Source organism: Antechinus flavipes, chromosome 1 (assembly GCF_016432865.1).
Source record: "Antechinus flavipes isolate AdamAnt ecotype Samford, QLD, Australia chromosome 1, AdamAnt_v2, whole genome shotgun sequence".
In the NCBI taxonomy this organism is placed as follows: Eukaryota; Metazoa; Chordata; class Mammalia; order Dasyuromorphia; family Dasyuridae; genus Antechinus; species Antechinus flavipes.
In genome coordinates, this window is record NC_067398.1 from 399,752,903 (window position 1) to 399,778,081 (window position 25,179).

A 25,179-nucleotide genomic window follows, 5' to 3' on the forward strand; every position below is an offset into this window, starting at 1 on the left:
TTTCTCCTCCACAAGTCTGAGAGATAAAGTATCCTATCTTCCTTTAATTTATTTATAATCTCATTCTTTATGCCTAGGTCATGGACCCATTTTGATCTTATCTTGGTATATGGTGTTAAGTGTAAGTCCATGCCTAATTTCTGCCATACTAATTTCCAGTTATCCCAGCAGTTTTTATCAAATAATGAATTCTTATCCCAGAAGTTAGGATCTTTGGGTTTGTCAAATACTAGATTGCTATAGTTGACTATTCTGTCTTGTGAACCTAACCTTTTCCACTGATCAACTAATTTATTTCTTGGCCAATACCAAATGGTTTTGGTGACTGCTGCTTTGTAATATAATTTTAGATCAGGTACAGCTAGGTCACCTTCATTTGATTTTTTTTTTTTTCATTAATTCCCTTGAGATTCTTGACTTTTTATTGTTCCATATGAATTTTGTTGTTATTTTTTCTAGATCATTAAAATATTTTCTTGGAAGTTTGATTGGTATAGCACTAAATAAATAGATTAGTTTAGGGAGTATTGTCATCTTTATTATATTCACTCGGACTATTCAAGAGCACTTAATATTTTTCCAATTATTTAAGTCTGACTTTATTTGTGTGGAAACTTTTTAGTAATTTTGCTCATATAATTCCTGACTTTCCTTTGGTAGATAGATTCCCAAATATTTTATGCTATCAACAGTTATTTTGAATGGACTTTCTCTTTGTATCTCTTGCTGTTGGATTTTGTTGGTGATGCATAAAAATGCTGAGGATTTATGGGAATTTATTTTGTATCCTGCTACTTTGCTAAAATTATGAATTATTTTTAATAGCTTTTTAGTAGAATCTCTGGGGTTCTCTAGGTATATCATCATATCATTTGCAAAGAGTGATAGTTTGTTTCCTCATTGCCTACTCTAATTCCTTTAATCTCTTTCTCAATTCTTATTGCAGAGGCTAGTGTTTCTAATACAATACTGAATAATAATGGTGATAGTGGGCAACCTTGCTTCACTCCAGATATTACTGGGAAAGGTTCTAGTTTTTCCCCATTGCATATGATGCTTACTGACAATTTTAAATATATGGTCCTCACTATTTTAAGGAAAAGTCCATTTCTTCCTATGCTCTCAAGTGTTTTTATTAGGAATGGATGTTGGATTTTATCGGATGCTTTTTCTACATCTATTGAGATGATCATATGGTTTTTGTTTGGTTGATTATTGATATAGTCAATTATGCTAATAGTTTTCCTAATATTGAACCAGCCCTGCATTCCTGGTATAAATCCTATTTGGTCATAGTGTATTATGCTGGGGATGATTTTCTGTAATCTTTTTGCTAATATTTTATTTAAGATTTTAGCATCAATATTCATTAGGGAGATTGGTCTATAATTTTCTTTCTCTGTTTTCAACCTATCTGGTTTAGGTATCAGTACCATGTCTGTGTCATAAAAGGAGTTTGGTAGGACTCCTTCAATCCCTATTTTTTCAAATAGTTTATTTAGCATTGGAGTTAATTGTTCTTTAAATGTTTGATAGAATTCACATGTAAATCCACTTGATTCTGAGGATTTTTCCTTAGGGAGCTGGTTGATAGTTTGTTCTATTTCTTTTTCTGAGATGGGACTGTGTAGGATATTTACTTCTTCCTTAGTATGGGCAAGCTATAATTTTTGGAGGTATTCTTCTATTTCATTTAAGTTGTCAAATTTATTGGCATAAAGTTGGGCAAAGTAACTCCTAATTATTGCTCTAATTTCCTCTTCATTAGTGGCGAGTTCTCCCTTTTCATTTTTAAGACTAATAATTTGATTTTCCTCTTTCCTTTTTTTAATCAGATTTACTAAGGGTTTGTCTATTTTGTTGGTTTTTTCATAGAACCGACTTTTCATTTTATTAATTAATTCAATGGTTTTTTTACTTTCAATTTTATTGATAACTCCTTTTATTTTTAGAATTTCAAGTTTAGTGTTTGACTGGGGGTTTTTAATTTGTTCCTTTTCTAGCATTTTTAGTTGCAAGCTCAATTCATTGACCTTCTCTTTCTCTATTTTATACAAATAGGCCTCTAGAGATATGAAATTTCTTCTTATTACCGCTTTGGCTGCATCCCATACATTTTGGTATGATGTCTCATTATTATCATTTTCTTGGGTGAAGTTATTAATTATATCTATGATTTGCTGTTTCACCCAATCATTCTTCAGTATGAGATTATTTAGTTTCAAATTATTTTTTGATCTACTTTCCCCTGGCTTTTTGTTGAATGTAATTTTCATTGCATCATGGTCTGAAAAGGATGCATTTACTATTTCTGCCTTACTGAATTTGATTTTGAAGTTTTTATGTCCTAATATATGGTCAATTTTTGTATAGGTTCCATGAACTGCTGAAAAGAAAGTGTACTCCTTTCTGTCTCCATTACATTTTCTCCAGAGATCTATCATATCTAATTTTTCTAGTGTTCTATTTACCTCTTTGACTTCTTTCTTATTTATTTTGTGGTTTGATTTATCTAATTCTGAGAGTGCAAGGTTGAGATCTCCCACTATTATAGTTTTGCTGTCTATTTCTTCTTGCAGCTCTCTTAATTTCTCTTTTAAGAATTTAGATGCTACACCACTTGGTGTATATATGTTTAATATTGATATTGCTTCATTATCCATGCTACCCTTTAGCAAGATATAGTGCCCTTCCTTATCTCTTTTAATTAGATCAATTTTTGCTGTAGCTTGATCTGAGATCAGGATGGCTACCCCTGCTTTTTTGACTTCACCTGAAGCATAGTAGATTTTGCTCCAACCTTTTACCTTTAATCTGCATGTTTCTCCCTGTTTCAGGTGTGTTTCCTGGGTAAATAACATATTGTAGGATTCTGGCTTTTAATCCATTCTGCTAACCGCTTCCTCTTCATGGGGGAGTTTACCCCATTCACATTTATGGTTAAAATGACCAATTCTGTATTACTTGCCATCTTGTTAACCCCTGTTTATGCTTTTCTCCCTTCTTTCCCCCTTACTCCCCTTCGCAGTATTAAGCTTGTGAGCACCACTTGCTTCTCACAGCCCTCCCTTTTTAGTATCTCTCTCCCCACCTTAGAGTTCCTCCCCCTATCTTACCCCTTTCCCTCCTAGTTTCCATATTCCCTTCCACTTAGCTTATTCCTTCCCTTTTCACTTTTCAATGAGGTGGGAGAAATTTCACCATAAATTGAATATGTCTAAAATTTTTCTCTTAAAGCCAATTCTGAAGGCAGTAAGATACCCACTATATTCATCCCCCTCCATTCTTTCTCTCAGATATAATAGGTTTCCTTTGCCTCTTCATGAGATGTAGTCCCCCCACTTTACCCTTTTTGTGGTACAATGTCCTTTCCACATCTAGTTTCTAGAAGAAGGTATACATGTATTCTTTATACATCTTTATAGCCGAAATATATTTCCCAAGATTAATCTTTACCTTTTAGATTTCTCTTGAGTTCTATATTTGTAGATCAAACCTTTTGTTAAGTTCTGGCTTTTTCATCAAAAATAGGTGAAATTCGCTTACTTCATTGAATGTCCTTCTTCTTCCCTAGAAAATGATGCTCATTCTAGGTGGGTAAGTTATTTTTGGTTGCATACCAAGTTCCTTAGCCTTTTGGAATATCATATTCCAGGCCCTTCGATCCTTTAATGTGGATGCTGCTAGATCTTGGGTGATCCTTATTGTGGCTCCTTGATACTTGAATTGGGTTTTTCTAGCCGCTTGCAGTATTTTTTTCCTTCATCTGAGGGTTCTGGCATTTGGTCACTATATTTCTTGGTGTTTTGATTTTAGGATCCCTTTCAGTAGGGGATCAATGAATTCTTTTAATGTCTATTTTACCCTCTGTTTCTATGACTTCTGGGCAGTTCTCTTTGATAATTTCTTGGAAAATAGTGTCCAGGCTCTTTTTTTCATCATACTTTCTGGGAGTCTGATGATTCTCAGGTTGTCTTTCCTGGATCTGTTTTCCAGGTCTGTTGTTTTCCCCAGAAGGTATTTCACATTCTTTTCCATTGTTTGATTTTTTTGGATTTGCTTGACTGATTCTTCTTGTCTCCTCGAGTCATTCAATTCCATTTGTTCGATTCTGATTTTCAATGAAGTATTTTTTCCCCTCACTTTTTTATATCTTTTTCTAATGGTCCAACTGAGTTCTTTTGTTCTGTGAAACTTTTTTCCATTTCGCCAATTTTGTTTTTTAGAGAGCTATTTTCTGTTTCCAGTTCAGTAATCCTATTTTTCAAGGATTTTATTTCTTTATCCACTCTGTCTTTAATTGAGTGGATGACTTCTCCAGGCTCTCTTGCCAAGACTCCTTCTCCTTTTCCCATTTTTCTTCTAGCTCTCTTGTGAAAGCCTTTTTAATTTCTTCTATGAGGTTCATCTGTGCTGAGGAACAGATGATCTCCTCCTTTGGGGATTCACCTGAAAACTGTCTGTTTTAGTCTCCTCAAGGTTTAGAGTCTGCTGTCTCTCCATATAGAAACTGTCAAGTGTTAGGGTCCTTTTCAATTTTTTGCTCATTTTGTCAGAGAAGAATCAAAGACAAACTAGCAAAAAGAAAAAAAAGAAAAAACCCCTAAATGGATTCTGCTTTTTTGGGGAGGAGGGGCTGGGTGGTGTTACTGAACTTCCTCTATTGACTGCGGGGGCAGCAGCGAGGCACTAGCAGGACTGTGTTGCGCCTGCGCTCTGAGACTCTGAGAGTGTGCTGAGACACTGTTGGGAAGGGGTGGCCAGGTCCTGAGGGACTCCAGCTGTTTGGGGTTGTATTCTTCACCCTCAGTGTTTTTAGCTTCTCTGCTGGGCTACTGACTTGCTGCCAGAGCAAATTATCCAATCCTGTAGCAAAGTTCCCCCTGCAGAGACGGCTGAAATCACACCCCACCCCCTCCGGTCTGCTCGGCTATGAGCTGCTCCTGTGCTCTCGCTGCCACTGCTGCCCTCAGCCTGCACCTGATCTAACACCATCCCCACCCTCTAGCAAAAACAGACCTTTCCTGGCGAATTTCAAGGATGTCTCTTCTCTTGGTAACTATTTGTGGGTTTTTTTTTTTCAGTCAATCATTTATTCAGAGGCTTGTAATGAAATTGATAGTGAGAGAAAAATGCAGAGCTTACACAGCTGTGTGCCTCCTCTCTGCCATCTTGGCTGGAAGTCCCAAAACAAAGATTTTAAAAATATAACATTTCTATATAATTATTAATCAATAATAAAACTTGTAAAAAAAAAAGCAAATGGCAGAAAAACGTAGAGTTAATAGCTTTATGACCTTGTAATACATATTTAAATGAATATAAGTAATTATATGCAAGTCACATAATACTTGGATAAACATGAGCATTATCACATCATCACACTTATAATAATTTAACAAGTTTTTTCCTTATTAATTTGTAAATTCACGTTGCTACCAGTTGGATAAATCTAGCTTTCTCACAAATTCCTGTCTTTCCTGCCTTTGGAGCAATGGTTTCTCAATATTCTTTAACAATCACCATACTTAAAAAAAAAAAAAAAAAAAAAAAAAAAAAAAAAACCTACAGGCTTATATACCTAAAACTGACTTTATAGAAGTCCTAGGATGGCTTACAAGGTTATTATGATATCAGGAAATGAATGTTTGTATACTAGAGAAGTCTACATCTGAAATTCTAAAGCATTGACTCTGCAGTTAGGCTTTTTCCATTATTTGGACTATTTTGGAAATGCAATGCATAATCTTTTTTCCTAGAACCATCTTCCTGTTCCATTACCCAGAAAATTTTTGTATGAGAACTCATGTGTTTTTGTTTGTTTGTTTTCTTTTTCTTTTTGTATTTTTTTTTTTTCCTTTGTAGAGTGTGCAGAGGTCCATCACTCTCCTCTACCCAACTTGGAATTAAACTAATGTCACTTTGCAATAACTAATTAATTAATTATATTTATAGGATTCATTCAGCTTCTGAGAACATTTTAGGAAGCCTAATATCTCTCTACAACTAAACATAAAAGTTTCTGAATATATGGCTAAATGATATATCCTATAGACATACCAAAAAATCTCAGCAAAATGTTATATTTTGCCCTAAAGGTCTCAACAATTAACTTGAGCATCAAACTTTCATTTATTCCTTTCAGAATCTTTTTAACTAAGTTTGCAGCTAGGAGAAAAACTTTTTTCAGGAGAAAAGTTATCTCTGAACGGAGAGAGATGCTTTAACTGTATCTGTAGCATATCCATCTTTGGAAATTTCAAAGCACATTTGTAGTTTATGATCAAACATCACTAGTTAGAACATAAAGCAAATTACTTAGTCCTGGTTGAATTGCATGTAAATACTTTAAAAAATCACATACTGACTCTACTGAGATTGTAAATATGCTGTCATTGTTTTTATTATGTTCAATAGTGTACATCTGATACATTTAGAGTATATATCCCATTGATTGTGGTGAGATGTTCTGGACTACTTGTTTCTAATCAAAGATAGCATACCTTTGTGTACTCCATTTATATTATCTTTATGTTGGTCATAATGGAATTTGACAAAAAGTTCATACACTGAAAATTAGTTTTCAAATGATACTTTAGCCATTATAGAAATGTTTTTGTTCCTATTGGGTATGTCTTTTTATATTTTGGGAATTATTCAGTCATAACCATTGCTTATGTGCTTGCCACCTCTTTCCAAGATGAGAAAATAATGCAGGTATATTTCAATGACTTACTAATACTTAGGTTCTCCAAATTTAAAATGTGAGATATTAGCATTTTTTTTTTTTTGCCTATAAGGACCACAACTGTCAAACTTTCTAGCAACATCTGTAAACATCTTGAACCAGAAAAGCTTGCTGTTCACAAGTTCTAGAATCCTGTCGATCTATGGCTCTAAAGCCATTATGTAAAACTTTCATGATGATTGTGTGATAGACTTTGAAAACACTGTGGGCACTGACTATTCTGACTAGAGAATCATCTCCTTTTTAAATTTAGCTCTGTTGCATTTTCCATTTGTGATTTTAATCCATCAGTTTTTCATTCATTCATTCCTTATTACTGTTTTTTCTTGCTTTATATTATTATAGTGATTGGGAAAATGATTCAAAACTTTTAAAGTTATTTGGACAAAATTATGTTGAATTTACATGTGAATTACTATCCTTCCTTTAGCATGGTCAAATTTTTATTATGTATGTTCATAAAATACTTTCTCCAAAAGAAATATATGGTACTAAAATATCCACTCTTGAGATGATATTCTAGTCAACTATCAGCAAACATATATTTTCTTTTTCCTTTGTGTTAAGGCTTTGTTTACCTCTGGGACCACAGAATGTGTGTGTGTGTGTGTGTGTGTGTGTGTGTGTGTGTGTGTGTGTTCTGTAAATGAACTTCAGTAACAGAAAGAAAAAAAAAACACTCAACACTGGTTAATGGTGGAATTATGTTAGAATGATTCTACTAGAAATGTCCAGGTTATTATAATACTGTAAGTCTAAGTACAGAAATTTTCAAGACAAAAGTTGCTTCAGATATTTACTTAAAATTTGTTAAAAAGCCAACAATTCATTATGATTATGTTAAAATAAAGTAGGAATCATGAGGTCATGAGAATTGTTTTCAAAATAGAGTAAATGAGCCACCAAAATGAAAATCAAATATTCTTTTCTTATAAAAGAATTTACTTTCAGAACAATAGTGTATAACCAACAAATTATATTTTAACATAAAACAAAAAAACAAAAACCACTCCTCAACGATATGTTAGAAATTGAACTTCCTGCCTGGCTCAGAGAGAATTTATAGAAGTCAAAAAAATAATTAAAAAATCAAAACCATTCAAAATAACAATAAAATTGTGAAAAAGTTAAATAATTAGAAAAGAAAGTACTATGTCTCAAAGATAAAAATAATTCTTTGAAAATTAAAATTGGGCAAGGGGAAGCTAGTAAAGTTATGAGAGACCAAGAAATTAAAAAAAAAAGATTATAAAGAATGAGAAAATAGAACAGAATATAAAACATCTCATATGAAAAACCACAGATCTAGAGAACAGATCAAGAAAAGAAAATGTAAGAATAATTGGACTACCAGAAAGTTGTGACCAAAAAGAGAACCTTGATACAATAATGCAGGAAATAATCTGAGAAAATTGCCTTGAAGTGATAGAACATGAGGGGAAAGTAGAAATAGAAAAAAAAAAATAAATCCACTGATCACCACCTATAAGAAATCTTTTATGGAAAACAATAGGAATATTATTTCCAAATTCAAAACCCTCAGATCAAAGAGCAAATTTTGCATGAAACAAGAAAAAAAAAAAACAATTCAAATACATTGTTGCTACAATTAGAATTATACAAGACTTATCGCAGCTACAATAAAAGACCACAGATCTTGTAATCCTATCTGCACACAAGCAAAAGAACTAGGCCTGCGGCCAAAAATATCATTTCCAGCAAAATTATTGATAATTTTGAATGAGGAAAAAATGGATATTCAATAAACTTGAAGATTTTCTGGACTTTCTAACAACCAAACCTGAACATAACAGAAAATTTAACATATAAGAGCCAATATCAAAGAGCAATTTTAAGAAACAACATGCCCAAATTGTTTTATGTTTTTTTTTTTTTTTTTAACATGGGAAATTACATTATGTTTAAGATTTACATCAACAACAAGGTAAACTCAAAAGAAAGAGTGGCAAAGTAAAAGTGAAAATAGTAATTATGTAATATGAATGAGGTACAGAGGGAGAATAGATATAGAGGCCTTAGAGAGAGAAGGAGGGCTTGCAGTTCTGCAAACCTATTCACATTGGGAATAAGTTCAATAGACACTCTACATATATATCATGAAGGGTATAGCATCCTCCAAAAACTATAAAGAAATAAGGGAGGAGGGATAGATCATGGGGAAGCAAAGGGGGAGGTAAGAAAACAAGGGAGTGATCTTTGGGTGAGGGGAGGTTAAGTAATAGTAAAACAAGTTATGAACAGAATTTAATGAAAGAGCAGACATAGAAAAAACATGCATTTGGGATATATATCTGTGTATGTATATATATATCAACATATGTATACAAAAATATATCTTTTCTTAACTGGAGCTTGCTTGGGGATGATTGAGATTTTTCTATGTTTATGCGTGTATGTATGTTTATGTAAGCATATATCTATATTTGTATATATTATATCCTTTCATAACTATAATCTGCTTGGTAGTAGGGGTGGGATGAAAGAGAAAAAAAGAATAAAGTAAAAAAGGTGTGCAGCAGAGAACAAAAGAACAATTTACAAAAAAGTAAAGACAAATACTCATGAATATAATTTCTTCTACTAATATATGTGTGTGTGTGTATTTTTTCTTAAATTGATATTTATGTTGTTATATATTTTGAATACTTCATGATGTTCTGCTGGGCATGTGATAATGTTTTTTTCTTTTGTTTCATTTTATTTTTTATTGCTTTTCTGTTTTTTTTTTCTTACTCTGTTTCTTCAAATAAAATAAATTTGGGGAGAAAAGAAATTGAACTTCTTAATCATCTTGATAATAATAATGGAAGCACAATGGTACCATTTTAAAGTAGGAGGGCCAATAAGTATTTTGGAAATTTCATTGATTCTAGATCAAATTCAGGCAACTATTTTGAAAATTTCACATTTGTGATATTTAAATTGTCCATTTTACACTACTGTCACATATAATTAATTTTTAAAGCTTCCATATTTCTGAGATCTGTGATTTCATTGGTGTAAGTTATACTTTTCACTTGCATATGAGCATCACTATATAAAAAGACTTTCTTCAGGAATAGTTTACTTAAAATATATCTACAAAAATAAAATAAAATATATCTACTACTAGTCAATCATTTTGTTTTGTTTTGGAACCTTTCCAAACTTAGATTGCTTAATCTTTATATGTCATTGTTCACTCCATAGCTTAATCCAACATTCTTTAAACTCTTCCAACTTAGGACCTTCTAAAGTTCATCAAAGTATAGCTTTTGAGAACCAAAGCTACCTCTCCAGTACAATGAAGCTTTAGAGGATGACTGAATTGAAGGAAAACATCAGAGATACTAATATAAGGAAATTATTAAAATACTCCAATGCAATTCTATAATAAGGATTTTCATCATTGTATTAAGTATGAGGATAAATGTTTCATTTTATAATTGAGACAAGAGAAATTGTATGAGGTCAACAAAAAGTATCACACATATATCACAAAAGGGAAATTAGATTAATCCAAAGTACAGATGATGATGGACAAATAATGAAAAAATATCTATATAATTAGAGCATTGGCTGTACCAACTGATAAAATAATGTGTTGTACATTGCTACAATAATTCTTCAGCAATTAGCTCTTAACTCTAGATTAATGCATATATTTAGTCATTATAATGATTTCCTACCAGAAATAGGAAGCTAAAAATAATTCAGAAAATTGTTCCAAGATGATCTTGTGAGGCCCATATTTTCTCCAGTTGACTGGTTACTTTGGTATCTGACAGAAGTACTAATGAAATCTGACTAAATGGTCACTTGCTTTCCCACATTAAAAAAAAAAAAGAATAGGAACATAACGTAAACTACTGTGTTCCTGACTATGATGGCGGGGGAGGGGAAAAGGGGGGGACTCATAAGTGGAAAGAGAGGCATATTAAAATGGAAATGATCATCAACTAATTTAGTTGGATAACATTGTATTTCAGGACATTTGTCTATCATGGGTAAGGGGGGGAAGGATGATAATGTTTAAATTCAATGAACATGATTTTAGGGGGAAAGTTTAGATGGTGAATGACACAAAGAAATTAGTTCAAATACAATCTCTAACTGTCTCAAATTTATCAGAATTCAAGCCATTCTCCAACTGATAAATGGCCAATGGATATGAAAAGATAATTTTCAGATAAAAAAAATTGAAACAATTTCTAGTTATATGAAAAGGTGTTTAAATCACTATTAATCAGAAAAATGCAAATTAAGACAACTCTAAAATACCACTATACACCTCTCAGATTGGCTAAGATGACAGGAAAAGATAATGCTGAACGTTGGAGGGGATATGGGAAAACTGGGACACTGATACATTGTTGGTGGAACTGTGAATGAATCTAAACATTTTGGAGAACAATTTAGAACTATGCTGAAAAAGTTATCAAACTGTGCATACCCTTTGATCCAGCAGTGCTACTACTGGGTTTATATCCCAAAGAGATACTAAAGAAGGGAAAGGGACCTATATGTGCAAGAATGTTTGTGGTAGCCCTGTTTGTAGTGGCTAGAAACTGGAAAATGAATGGATCCCATCAATTGGAGAATGGCTGGGTAAATTGTGGTATATGAATGTTATGGAATATTATTGTTCTGTAAAAAATGACCAGTAGGATGAATACAGAGAGGACTGGCGAGACTTATATGAACTGATGCTGAATGAAATGAGCAAGACCAGGAGGTCATTATACATGGCAACAGCAAGATAATTACAATGATCAATTCTAATGGACATGGCTCTCTTCAACAAAGAGATGATTCAGACCAGTTCTAATGATCTTGTGATGAAGAGAGCTATATATACTCAGATAGAGGACCATGGGATCTGAGTGTGGATCACAACATAGTATTTTCACTTTTTATTGTTTGCATTTTGTTTCTGTTCTAATTTTTACTTTTTTGATCTGATTTTTCTTGTGCAGTATGATATTTTTGGAAATATGTATAGAAAAATTGCATGTTTAACATATATTGGATTACTTGTCATCTTGCCCCTGGATATGATGAGGGCAGGGGAGGGAAAATTTTGGAACAAAAGGTTTTGCAAGTTTGAGTATTTAAAATTATCCATGCATATGTTTTGAAAATAAAAAAGCTTTAATAAAAATACAGTTTAAGATATTTATTAACTGTATAACTTTGGGCAAATAATTTAACCTCTATCTGCTTCAGTATCCTCATCTACAACATGGGACTAATAATAGCCTTTATCTCACAAGATTGTTGTGAAGATAAAAGTAATATGTCTGTGGTTCTTTTATAGTATTTTAAATTTAAAATACTATATTAATTTTATTACTATTAAATTTATTAATATGTAGGTAAGGTGAGGAGGTTATATATGAAAGGACAAATAAAATGTTATGCTATGGCTTAGCTGAAGATTTAAAATAGGTACAAATACCCAAGACTAGTGAAAAATTTTGAAGTAGTATCAAAGCCGTGGGCCACTGTTTAGAAATTGACACAGAATAAGAAAGGGATGCTTTGTGAAGGGAACAACATAAGCTTTTAGGGAGTAACAATTTGTTACTTTAAGCTTGACATTGAAAAAAGTGTCCATCTGAGGGGGAAATTTGGTTAGAAACAATAGTGTAGAGGCCTATTGCTAGGAACTACCAAGTCATAAATACTTAAATTATGAAAATCTCACATAAAAATGTAGTTGTATACAGCTATTCTTTTAATTATGAGGCTCAGACATTATGCAAGTTGTTATTATTTCAAATAAACACTAGTTCTAGATTTATTTATGGGTAAAATAAGCTTTTATAACATTTTGTCTATCTGACAATATTTTCCATTTTTGAAATTAGATTACCTCCCCCTCACTGTTTGGACCATTATATGTTTGTAAACTATGGACTTCCTTTATTCTGTGAATTGAAATTATTTTAAAAGAAGATAGTCTCTTTTTCCAAGCTGTACTTTAAAATTAGAGATAGTTGGTGTCAAGACAAAAGGTATCAAAATTGAAGAAGAGAGGTTGAATGATGACAATGAGAACAATAATAGTTATCTACCACTCACTATACAGCAAGCGTTTTGCTAAGTATTTTACAAATGTTATTTAATATAATCCTCATAACAATTTTCACAACCCTTAAATGATGTACACATTAGGGAAGTGTATTTTCAGTATGATATATTAAATAGAAAGGGTATTGAATTTGTAGCCAGAGGACCTGAGTTTGAATTTTCTGCTTAAGTGTAAGGACATACATATAATAACAGATGAACAAGTCCCTATTTAAAAGAAATTTGTGTTTGAATGGAGAAGATTACAAATATAATTATGATAAGTACAATTACATACAAAACAAACATGAAGAGAAGTAGTTGAATACAAGGTAGTTTGAAGGAGGTCAGGGAAACATTGTTTATGGAATCAGAAAAATTCCCTAGAGAAGATGATGCTTGAATTAAACATTGAAGGAAGATTAATGTCTGTGAGGCAGATATGATGAAAAATACAGTCCAGAACATCCTAAGTATTCAAGATGGGCAATGCAGATGAGATACATATCAGAAGCAAAAAGAAGGAAAGTTTAGCTCTCACAGAATATATGAAGGAGAATAATATATATGGAGGCTGGAAAGATATGGTGAGATTTCAAAGGCAGAAAAGAAAGAAGAATTAAAGGAAAGGGTAAAAAAAGAAGCATGTATTAAGTGAGTACTATCTGCCAGGCAATGTATTAAATACTTTCCAAATACCCTATTTGATTCTACAACAACTCGGGGAGGTAAGAACAATCATTATTCACATTTTACAGTTGAATAAACTGAGACAAATATGGATTTGTCCAGAATTACACACCTAGTAAATATCTGAGGTTGTATGTCAACTCAGATAGTCCTTTTAACTGGTCCAGATCTCTGTTGCTTCATTTAGTGGTCTTATTTAGTAGTATGGGGAAGAGAAGATAAAAGAGTTTTCTTTTAGATGTTCTACATCTCCCTTTCAGCTCACTCTTTCTATTGCTCACTTTCTATTCTTGCTCTATGTGGAAGATTCTACCTAAATGCTAATGTTCAGCAAGGTTTTACCCCAAAGAACTGCATCACCAAAAGCTAAACTGCTCATTGACTCTGGTACATCCTGTTCCTGATTTTTTAAATGTTAGTTGGTGATATGGGAATGGGGCTCAAGGAAAAGACTAGGGCTCCAGTCCCATAGGAATGCACTAAATATAGATAATTATTAAATCCATGAGAGCTAATATGATCATCAAGTGAGCAAGTTTAAAAAAAAAACACATGTGACAAAACCTTAGAAACATATAGAGTTAAGAGGTATGACATGTATTATGTAATAACAAAGGAAACACTCAAAATAGGTAGTGGGAGAATCAGGGAAAAAATAGCATTATGCAAAAAATCTTAATGTTACAGAGAAATCAGAAACAATTGAATATTAATTTAAAAATAGCAATTAAGTGATTATGGGCAACTTTGGGAAATTAAAGAATTAATTCCAAAGCCAGGTAGAAAAAAGAAAAGAAAAGAAAAAGAAAACAAAAATTGAGAAGAGAATGTGAGGAAAGCAAGTAGACAAAAAGTATAGATAACTTTATCCTAAGAGGTTTGATTGAAAAAGGGAGGTGAGAAATGGAATGACAACTTGAAACAATGCTAGCTTTATTGATTGATTCATCTTAATTGAGAATAAGGAAAGCTTAAGCATATATGTGAAGGCAGCAGAGAAACAATGAGTAGAGAAACTTTGAAATTTAGAGAGTGTATATGAAATGAAATCAAGGGTACACATAGAAGACAAGGGCTATTTGATCTTCAAAAGTGGAGAAAAGGAGGAGAGAGTAGAAAAATGTCATGAAATTTTGAGAAAGGAGAAAGGAAAATATGGATCTTTTGAGTAATAATCTATTTTTTCCTTAAGCAATATTATTCTTAGGACTTATTCTGGCATACAAAAGGAAGAATTGATAATGAAAAACTTGAGAAGACCTGCTGTGTTAAATGGAATAGTTCTTATTATATCTTCAATTTTGCTTGAATTAAGTATCAAACAAAAACAAAACAAAACAAAACAAAAAACCCACAAAGAAACCAAAATTATGATTCCTTCACGATGAGTACCCACAGTAATCCTATATTCTCCCCTATTCCACTTTCCAGTTTATCTTTCTGTGCTGTATTCCCCCATTAAAATTGTAATCTCCTTAAGGATAGAGATTTTTTTTTTCTTATTTGCATTCTCAATACTAACACAGTGGCTGGTATCTTGGTAGTTACTTAATAAATGTTTATTTATTATTAAAAACAAAATAAAAACTCATAAAAAACTCAAAAAAAAAACTCATAAAAAAATTAGGAGTGAGTGTGTCCTAAATGCTCTGGATACTAGAATTGTAGGTAGATTTGAGCAGTGCTTTGTTTTAAGGGACATAATTAGAAGAGTCAGCATGATATAAAGAAAGAGTTTTTATATTTATAGTCAAAAACATTTAAATCCCACTGACTCCTGCATAAGCTTGAACATCATTTACTTTTCTGATTCAGTTTCATCACTTATGAAATAAAGGCTCCCCCTCAAAATCTATCCAATAACTAGGTCAAAGTTTAAGATGTCTCTCTCTAGTACCTCTATCTCTACCGTTAAAAATCATTGTTTATTTGGCACTGTCCAGAGTTTTTGCATAATAAAGATTTTTAGACAAGCTTCGTGCTTTGACTACTCCAGCTGTAAAACTTCATGTAGGAAGCATTTGATAGTATTTAAGGAAGTGGTTTAGTATTTTCTAAGAATTAACTTTGCCTATGGTGGAGTTTTCCTTTACCTGTAATGGAATGACAGCAAACACCTACTGATAAATTATTTAAAAAAAAAAAAGTTCCTTTTGGTTTGATGATCACTCTCTGAGACTTAGAGAAAAATTTGTGATGCCATATTTCTAGATATTATGTCTTTGAGACACTTTGGCTATCATATCCCACAAGTTAAACATTCAAAGCACAGCAGTATTTGAATCCCATGATTTGTGTGAATCTTAATGGAGTAATACATCTAAATCAACAGTCTACTTTGAAGTCATATACCCCTTTGTTCTAAATCATCCTTAGGTTTTTTTTTTTTTAACACTTAGTTATAGAATTTTTTAAAGTTACACAAAAATAACTTTTGTTTTTTCCTGCCCATTAATTTCTTCATTTATAATCCATGAAAGATAGTACTTTACCCTTCTCTAATAAAGAACTTTATTAGAAAATGATTTTTTTTATGAAACAGGTAAATTTAGAAGTATTTACAGAAAATATTTTTCATTTTTAGAACATATCTAACATGGAATTATTTTCTATAGAAATTACTGTAGCACTCAAGTCAAGAACCCTTTATTCAAACAGCATTAATTGTAATACACAGTGGCTAGAGCAGGACTAATGGAAATTATGTCCAGTGGTTATTGTGACTTCCAAGAAAATTAATAAAAGTGAAAATAAAATATCTGAAGGGAGTGCTAAGTGAGTAAATAAAAATATCTTGACTTATTTATTATTGTTGGAATTCTGTAGATTTTAAAGACCATATTCACTATATTGCATTTGATCAGAGAACACTTATAAACACACTTTAATGATTATCTTTGCCATTTATAGTCTAGGCAAATGTGAGCAAATCTTATAATTTTTGTGTACTTTTGCTATGTGTGAGGGGTGTGTGTATATTTTCCTATGTATACTTTTGTTTTCTTATAGGTGTAGGCTTGGATTGCAAGAAGGCTTCGATCTATGTATGACATACTGCATCCAGAGCCATAACAAGGATCTTGAAATTTGTCTTGCTGTTGGACTCTGATGACTGAAAGAGAGAGGAAGGTTAACAAGTTGTGCTACTCTGCCTTATTCAAATCCAAAACATACTGAAATTAAGATATTACCATCAAGACATTTGGAGAATGAAGAATAAATAACAGCAGCATCAATGGTCCTGAAAAATACCTGTACAGAAAAATAATTTCATAAACACATGGTATAAATTAAATAGTATTATATCTTCTATTATTATGATCCAAGTTTAAGCTTATTACTATCCAATGAATGTTGTATGAATTTGAGGGAAGGAGTCAACCAGATTCTAAGGAAAAAGTTTTGTATCAACTGTCATATTAACTTTTTTTTATTAACGCTAGGGAAATTTACTTATTGTTCTGTACAGTTATTCATTTTGGATTTCTTGAATCCAAGAAATCTTGAAATCTTGAAAAACAGGCTTTCAAAAAGCTGCTTTTCATTAAAGCTTTTTATTTTAAAACATATGCCTTGATAATTTTCAACATTCACCCTTGTAAATTTTTTTGGTCCCTTTCCCCTACCCTCTTCCCTAGACGTCAGGCAATCCAATATATGTTAAACATGTTCAGTTCTTCTGTACATATTTCCACAATTATGCTTCACAAGAAAAATCAGATAAAAAAAGAAAAATGAGAAAGAAATGCAAACAAGGAACAATAAAAAGAATGAAAATACAATGCTGTGATGCATTCCCACTGTCTTCTCTCTGGGTGCAGATGGTCTCTTCAAGCCCAAGACCATTGGAACTTGCCTGAATCATCTTATTGTTGAAGAGAGTCATGTCCATCAGAATTGATTATTGTATAATTTTGCTGTTGCCATGTACAATGATTGTCTAGTTCTGCTCACTTTGCTTAACATCAATTCATGTAAGTCTCTCCAGACTTTTCTGAAATCATCCTGCTGATTGTTTCTTATAAACAATGCTATTGCATAACATTCATATAACACAACATTCAGCCAATTTCCAACTGATGGGCATCTATGCAGTTTCCAGTTTCTTGCCACTACAAAAAGGGCTACAGCAAACATTTTTGTGCTCACCTATGGGTCCCTTTCCCTCCTTTATCATTTTTTTGGGATACAAACACAGGATAAACACAGCTGTATCAAAGGTGTATACATAGTTTGATACCCCTTTAGGCATAGTTATAATTACTCTCCAGAATGGTTGAATCAGTTCACAAATCTACCAACAATGTATTAGTGTCCTACTTTTCCCACATCCTCTCCAACATTCATCATTATCTTTTCTTGTCATCTTAGTCAATCTGAGAGGTGTGTAATGGTACCTCAAAATTGTCTTCATTTTCATTTCTCCGATCAATAGTGATTTAGAGCACCTTTTCATATGACTAGAAATAGTTTCAATTTCTTCATTTGAAAACTGTCTATTCATATCAATTGAAGAATGGCTTGATTTTTTATAAATTTTAGTCAAATCTCTATATATTTTAGAAGTGAGGCCTTTTTAGAACCCTTGAATGTAAAAATGCTTTTACAGATTATGTCTCTTCTAAGCTTGTCTGCATTGGTTATGTTTGCACAACAACTTTTAAACTTAATTTAACCCCAATTACCCATTTTGTATTCAATAATGTGCTTTTATGGCTACACATTTCTTCCTTCTCCATATATCTGAGAGGCAAATGACTCTTTGTTCCTCTAATTTGGTTATAATATCTTTATGTCTAAATCATGATTGCCTTTCAACCTTATCTTAGTATAGGTTATTAGGTGTAAGTCAATGCCTAGTTTCATCTATAATAATTTCCAACCCAGGAGTTTTTGTCAAATAGTGAGTTCTTATTCCAAAAGCTGGGGTGTTTGTTTGGGGTTCTCAAATCCTGGATTACTATAGTAATTGACTATTTTGTCCTGTAAACCTAACCTATTCTACTGATCATATAATCTATTTCTTAGCCAGTACCAAATGGTTTTGATGGCCACTGCTTGATAACATAGTTTTAAGTCTGATACAGATAGGCCACCTTTATCAACATTTTTTTCCCCCTTAATTTCCTTGAAATTTTTTACTTTTTTTGATCTTCCAGATGAACTTTGTTATTTTTTTCTACCTCTGTGAAGTGATTTCTTGGGAGTTTGATGGGTATGGCACTGAATAAGTAGATTGATTCAGGTAATATTGCCATTTACATTATATTAGCTTGGCTTTCCCATGAGCACTTGACTTTATTTATGTGGAAAGTGTTTTATAATTGGGTTTATATGGTTCCTGACTTTGTCTTGCCCGGTAGACTCCCAACTATTTTATATGCTCTACAGGTATTTTAGATGGAATTTCTCTTTGTATTTCGTGATGTTAGATTTTGTTGACAATATCTAAAAATGCTGATGATTTATGTGGATTTATTTTGTATTCTGAAACTTTGCTTAAGTTATGAATTGTTTCATGTAGGTTTTTAGTTGATTCTCTAGGATTCTCTGAGCATACCATAATATCATTTGCCAAGAGTGATAATTTTGTTTCTTCATTACATTCATTGCATATTACAGGACATATTAATTCCTTTAATATCTTTTTCTCCTCTTACTGACAAAGCTAACATTTCTCACACAATATTGAACACTAATGGTGATAGTGGGCAATCTTGTTTCACCCCTGATCTTATTAGAAATGGTTCTAGTTTATCATCATTATATATGATGCTTGCTGATATTTTTAAATAGATGGTATTGAACATTTTAAGGTGTTAAAGGATAGATCAATTTTCTGAGAACCTCCACAGCTGTGGATCATAACATCAGAAGGGGTTGCAAGGTAGCCTTTGCTGACACAGGTGTTGTGGACTGGGAATGAGATAAATTGGAGGCAGAGGGAAGAGGAGAGAGATCAGACAACACAACAGCTCTCAGTCAGAGAAGTCAGAGAACAATTACCTCTCAGTCTCTTTGTATCATTCTCTCAGAAGAGGAGATCCATTGTGGGTTGAATCTCCAAACAGCCACTATTAGGTGGCTCCTGTGTATTTCAGCAGCTCTCCCATGTATTTCAACATTAAGGGGAAAAAAATTACTCTCTAGTATTTTTTATAGGCATGGGTGTTGGGTTTTGTCAAATGTTTTTTTTTTCTGTATCTATTGAGATAATAATGATTTTTGTCAGATTGCTTATTGATATAATCAGTTATGCCAGTAGTTTTCCTAATATTAAACCAACCCTGCATCCCTGGTGTAAATCCTACTTGGTTATAGTGTATTACCCTGGGGATGACTTTCTGTAATCTCTGCTAATATTTTATTTAAGATTTTTGCATCAATATGCATTAGGGAAATTGGTCTATAATTTTCTTTCTCTGTTTTGACCCTACTCATTTAGGTATCAACACCATATCTGTATAATGAATGAAATTTGGTAGGACTCCTTTTTTCCTGTTTTTTTTTTTTTTTCAAATGGTTAGTAGTATTGGACTTCATTTATTGGAATTTGTTCAAGACAAGCCTCCTTAGGCTTTAGTTTCACTATATATAAAATGGTTGGCTAAATTTACTGAGCTCATCTTATCATAACCCTACATTTCTTTGTCAGAAAGTTAAGGGAAAAAATTTTAAAATATTTTTAATGAAAATATTAAAATTAGAAGATGAACACTAAAAAAATCATGTTTCATTACTCAAATAGGGGTGAACTAGCTGACCTGCCAAATTGTTGTTATTCTGTGATGTACATTGTCCATAACCATGAGTACCTTTCCTTGTAAAATAATTCTTAAGACTATAGCAAATTCAAAATACAACCAAGTCACATTTTTAACATGTTATAAATAAGGATGTAAGCATACCCTGAAATGTGTCAGCAATGATCTGAAGAGGGTAGATTAAACTATTTCTAAGTACTCTTGAAGTATTTACAATTCAAAGGCACTAAAAGCATAATTTCTTTTTATGTTTCACTCATGTAGATTTTCAAACTCTTCTAGTCTTGGTTATGTCACCAAGATTAATGATTATTCACCTATAGATACTAACATATTCTTTTTGTCTAGCTTTTGGCAACATTTTACCTTGTATTATTTAAAATAATCAGATTATTAGGAAAATGTCATAGAAACTCACTTTTGCATCTTTAAATTCCTGCCACCTGTCAACTCTGGACAATTCTATACAATTAAAATTTAAGGATTCAATTATTGTTTGTTTGTTTGGCTTTTTTTTTTTTTTGCCTACATTACCATATTTCTACTTGAATTATCTACAATGGCAGTTAAAGGTACATTAAGAAAGAGTAGATAAAAAGAATTATTTATTTATGTTAGAAATTATTGCGATCTCTTTGATAAAAGCCCTTGGATTCATTCACTTCAATCTATGATTTTAAGTTTCATTGCAATGCTTTAATTCAGCAATCAGTTATATTCGTACATACTAATTATATTCTTTATAATCATGGAATAGAGTTGTAACATACCACAAATAGGTATAATTTTTGTCTTGCTACTGAGATTACAAGACTTCTGAATGTTGGTCTCTGACTTTTGAGTCCTAGGATTTTCTAATATTTTTTAACTCTTTAAAAACATTTTCTTTTGTTTTCTTTTGGTATCTGTTGATTGAGAAAAAAAAAAGTAATGATTAAAATTAAATTAAGGGTTTAGTAAAGCTTTGAAGTGATTTTATATCTTATTAATCATTAATGTCTACCTGCATTTGAAAAATAGTTCTTTCTAGATTTTAAAGACAAGAGAATTCATGTTTATTTACTTATAGTATGTCATTTCAAAATATGAATCCCTTATAATAATAATTATGGTTTCTAGGGCTGTTTGATTCCTCCATTTAGAATCATCAACATACCAATTATGCCAGTATAAGCAGAGAAGGGTAGAGAATGAACTAAATCTTTTAAGACAAGAGGAACTTTTGCAATTATAGAATTATATAATTTATTCTATCAAATAGAGACTCTACTGTAAAATAAAAAAGAAAGGAAGAATTGCCTATATTGATTCCTTCTTTGTATGTTTGTTAATTTGTTTGACACAGGTGTGTGTTTTTCTGACTTAATAAATGAAGAAAAATTCTTACAGAGAAAATGAAAATCATTTAAATGTGAATTTGCATTTCTTGCTAAAGTAAAAAAAAATAATGCTGGGTAAGTAATGAGCTTTAACTAGTCTTAAGAATCAAAAAGCAAAGTATATCCTGTAACATGAATAGTAGGAAAAATTTTGTGATTTTGTTAGGCTGAGCTAAACTACATCACAAAATGTTTATTTTTTTTTTTTACCACTTTATATTTGTTGAGTTCCTATTCCTCCTTTAAAATCCATCTCATTTGGTATCTATCAATCTATATACCCATCTATATATCTTTATCTACCTATTTGTCCATATTAATAACCCTCTTTTGCAAACTCCTAAAAGCTTTACATATGCCTTATGATCATTTTTGTTCTTGGTGATTTGTAAAAATACAAACATATGCAGGAAAAAATAATATGGCATAGTGTACAGACCTGTATAGGTATTGTGGATTCAAATACCTATGCTGAAATCTCAGTCTTGTCGCTTATTTCCTGCCTGACTATCTTTTAATAATCTACCCTCTCAACCTCTCATTTTTCTTCTTTGTAAAATTAGAAAGTTTAATTAAATAACCTCTACCTCTAAGTCTTATTGCTTTTCCAAACTATACTTTTTTCTTGTCTGCAACTTGATAGCAGAGATAATATCTTATTCAGCCTCAGAAAGTTTGTTTGCTGCCTTGCTCAACAAACATTAAAAATGGTCTTGGAGTCTGAAATTTTGATTCATGAAATTTGGGACAATGCAGTGGGTCAAGGAAGGACCTAAATCATCTTTCATTTAAAGAGCAACTCTGGGAAAGAGCTAGTCTGATATTTCAAGAGGGAAGGAAGGGTTTTTTTCTCAAGAAGTTTGCTGGTGATACTATTTCTTACATTACAAGTATAGAATTACTAGTTGGGAAGACCAAGAGTGTCTTCAAAGACTTGGATGTGGGATGATAGGATAATATGAATTAAAGTTATTAATGATCTTAGAGAAGAACTCTTTCATTTTATAGGTAAGAAACTGAGGCCCAGAAAGATTAAATGACCTTTCTATGTTAATTCTGTGTGAGATGTAGAATGTTGAGTTTGGGAAAATAAAATTGTCCAGTTGTGATTGAATGTACAACACATGAAAGGTGAGTGAATGAGTGAGTGAATGGATGAGTAAGTGTGAGTGTTAATTAAAAATAGTGGTAATAGTATGGTATATTTTTGGAAGAATAAGCTGTACTAAGCTTATAGAACAAATAAATTGTCAGCCTTTGGATTTCTTCTTTTATTTTACAGGCAATGGGAAGTGACAAATTTTTGAGCATGGGAGTGATATCTAAAGATTTTTTTAGCCTATGCAGAGAATAAGTTGAAGAGATTGAAGTACTAATAAAGAAGTAAGTTTAGACATTCAATCAAAAAACTCATGTGAGAGAAATTATGATGACAGTATCAACAATATACTGCAATATACTGTAGCTTATTAAATATGAAAAGAGTTAATGAACAGAAAGAGTAAAATATGCTTCTGAGACTGAAAATGTAGATGACCAGAAAAATGTTTTCATACTCATTACAAATAGTCAAGGTTGAATGAAAGGTTGGTTTGGGGTAAAAGATGGTAATTCTGAATTTTTAATACATTGAAGAAATATACAGGACATCAAGGTACTCCTGTTGAATAAAAACCTGTTGGTGATGAAATATAATTTAGAATACATGTTGAATATTGAATTTTGGTTGATAGTAATTCATTAATTCAACAGAATTATTTTTAAAAATTTCTATTTGCCAATTTAGAAATTAAAGAGAAAAATCAAGAAGTCTCTGCCCTTAAAAGTTTTATGTTTTGTTGAATATTTGATAGAAATTTGCATACAAATAGCAAATTAATCCAGGGTATCTCATAACAACATCAAGAAAAAATTAAATTGGAAAAATTCTTAGGTGTCACTCATATTTAGATGATTTGAAATGAAGGATAGACCCACTAAAAGACTGATTCCAAAATCTATGCTTTTTTGTTGACAATTACTTTTTCCCCCCACCAAAACAAGTGTTTCCTTGGTAGAATCAGATAGCTGCTTAATTGCTCTACTCTCAATTCCCAATCTTCTAAGCAGTTGGTGTGCTTAGAAGCAGGCAGAAAATTTCACCAAGGTTAGCTCAATGATGGATAATCCAGACATATAGGAAAGTGAATATTTAAAATTTCAGATGTCTAAATTCTTTCTGTAGAGTTAGAGTTTGAAATGAATATTATAGACCGAAAATTTAGCTCAACTCCCTATTTTAGCAAGAAGATAAGCAAGGTAAGCTCATATGTTAAATGACTTAATCATGGTCACACAGGTAGAAAGTAGCAGAGCTTTGACTGATTTAAACTCAGTTTTTCTAATTCTACATTAAGTTCTTTGTCCATCACATCGGTCTTTTGACTAAAAGTGTTATATCATTTCCTTTTTTGTGGAAAAATGTATTAAATAGTTGTATTGTACTCTGAATGGGTGGAGGAAAGGTGGTCATAAGGGCAGGAATAGTTTGTAATCAGGAATACATTGTTAACAAATTAGGAATATGTTGACAGATTCTTTGTACAAAAAATCTGGTTGTACTGATCTGAGAAAGGAATTGAGATATTTCTGGCTAAGTTTTCCTGAATCTGTGATAAGACTCCTTAGAACGTCTTCTATATTCTTTTTACCATTTAGTTCTATCAATTCAGAGAGGCACAGAACCTGATTTGGAATCTCCAGACTTGCTTCCTTTGTGATTTACCTACAATAACATAGTTCTGGGTGATCAGGTTTTTCTATTCTTTATCCCTTATTTGGAGAGACAAAAACAAGAGAAAGAAACAGGCAGAGACAAAACTAGAGCCAGCTGGATAAGTAACTAAAGTAAAGCATCCTTACCTGAACTGAGGGTATGTGTGTAAGTGTATGGATACAATAGTTACCTGAGATGATATTTTCTTTCCTTGTGTGGAGTGGGACCTCTCTAGACTGATATGCTGTCCTCATAAGAAAAGCAGGAAGGCAAATTCATCAATAATTGAATTTGGATGATTAGCACTTGCTAATTACTATGAATACCTTTTAGTGTAGTAGCTTCTCTACAATCAGATCAATGATGGGATAGTGGAGTGGGACTCGAAATTCATGCTCCGGCATAGTTCTAACCAACAACCACATTATTCACTCAATCAAGCAGCAAATATTAGAGCTTCAGAAGGAAATCCAGAGGTTAGGGTGCCCTCCGCCTTTCTCAACTTAGTGTCTATCATCCATGAACTTAATGAGAATGCCTTTTGTTTTATCATTTCAGATATTGATGAAAATGTCAAACAACACTTAATATTATTGCTTCCTGAGATTGACATTGTGCCATTAGTAGCTACTTTTTTGTGCATGATCCTTCAATTAGTTGAGCCTCCACTAAATGGCATTATGATTTAAATTTTTATTGTTTTCTTACTTGCTTAATAAGTAAATGATGCAGAAAGAAATCAAAAGTCTAATTAATGTCAGACTAGATGGG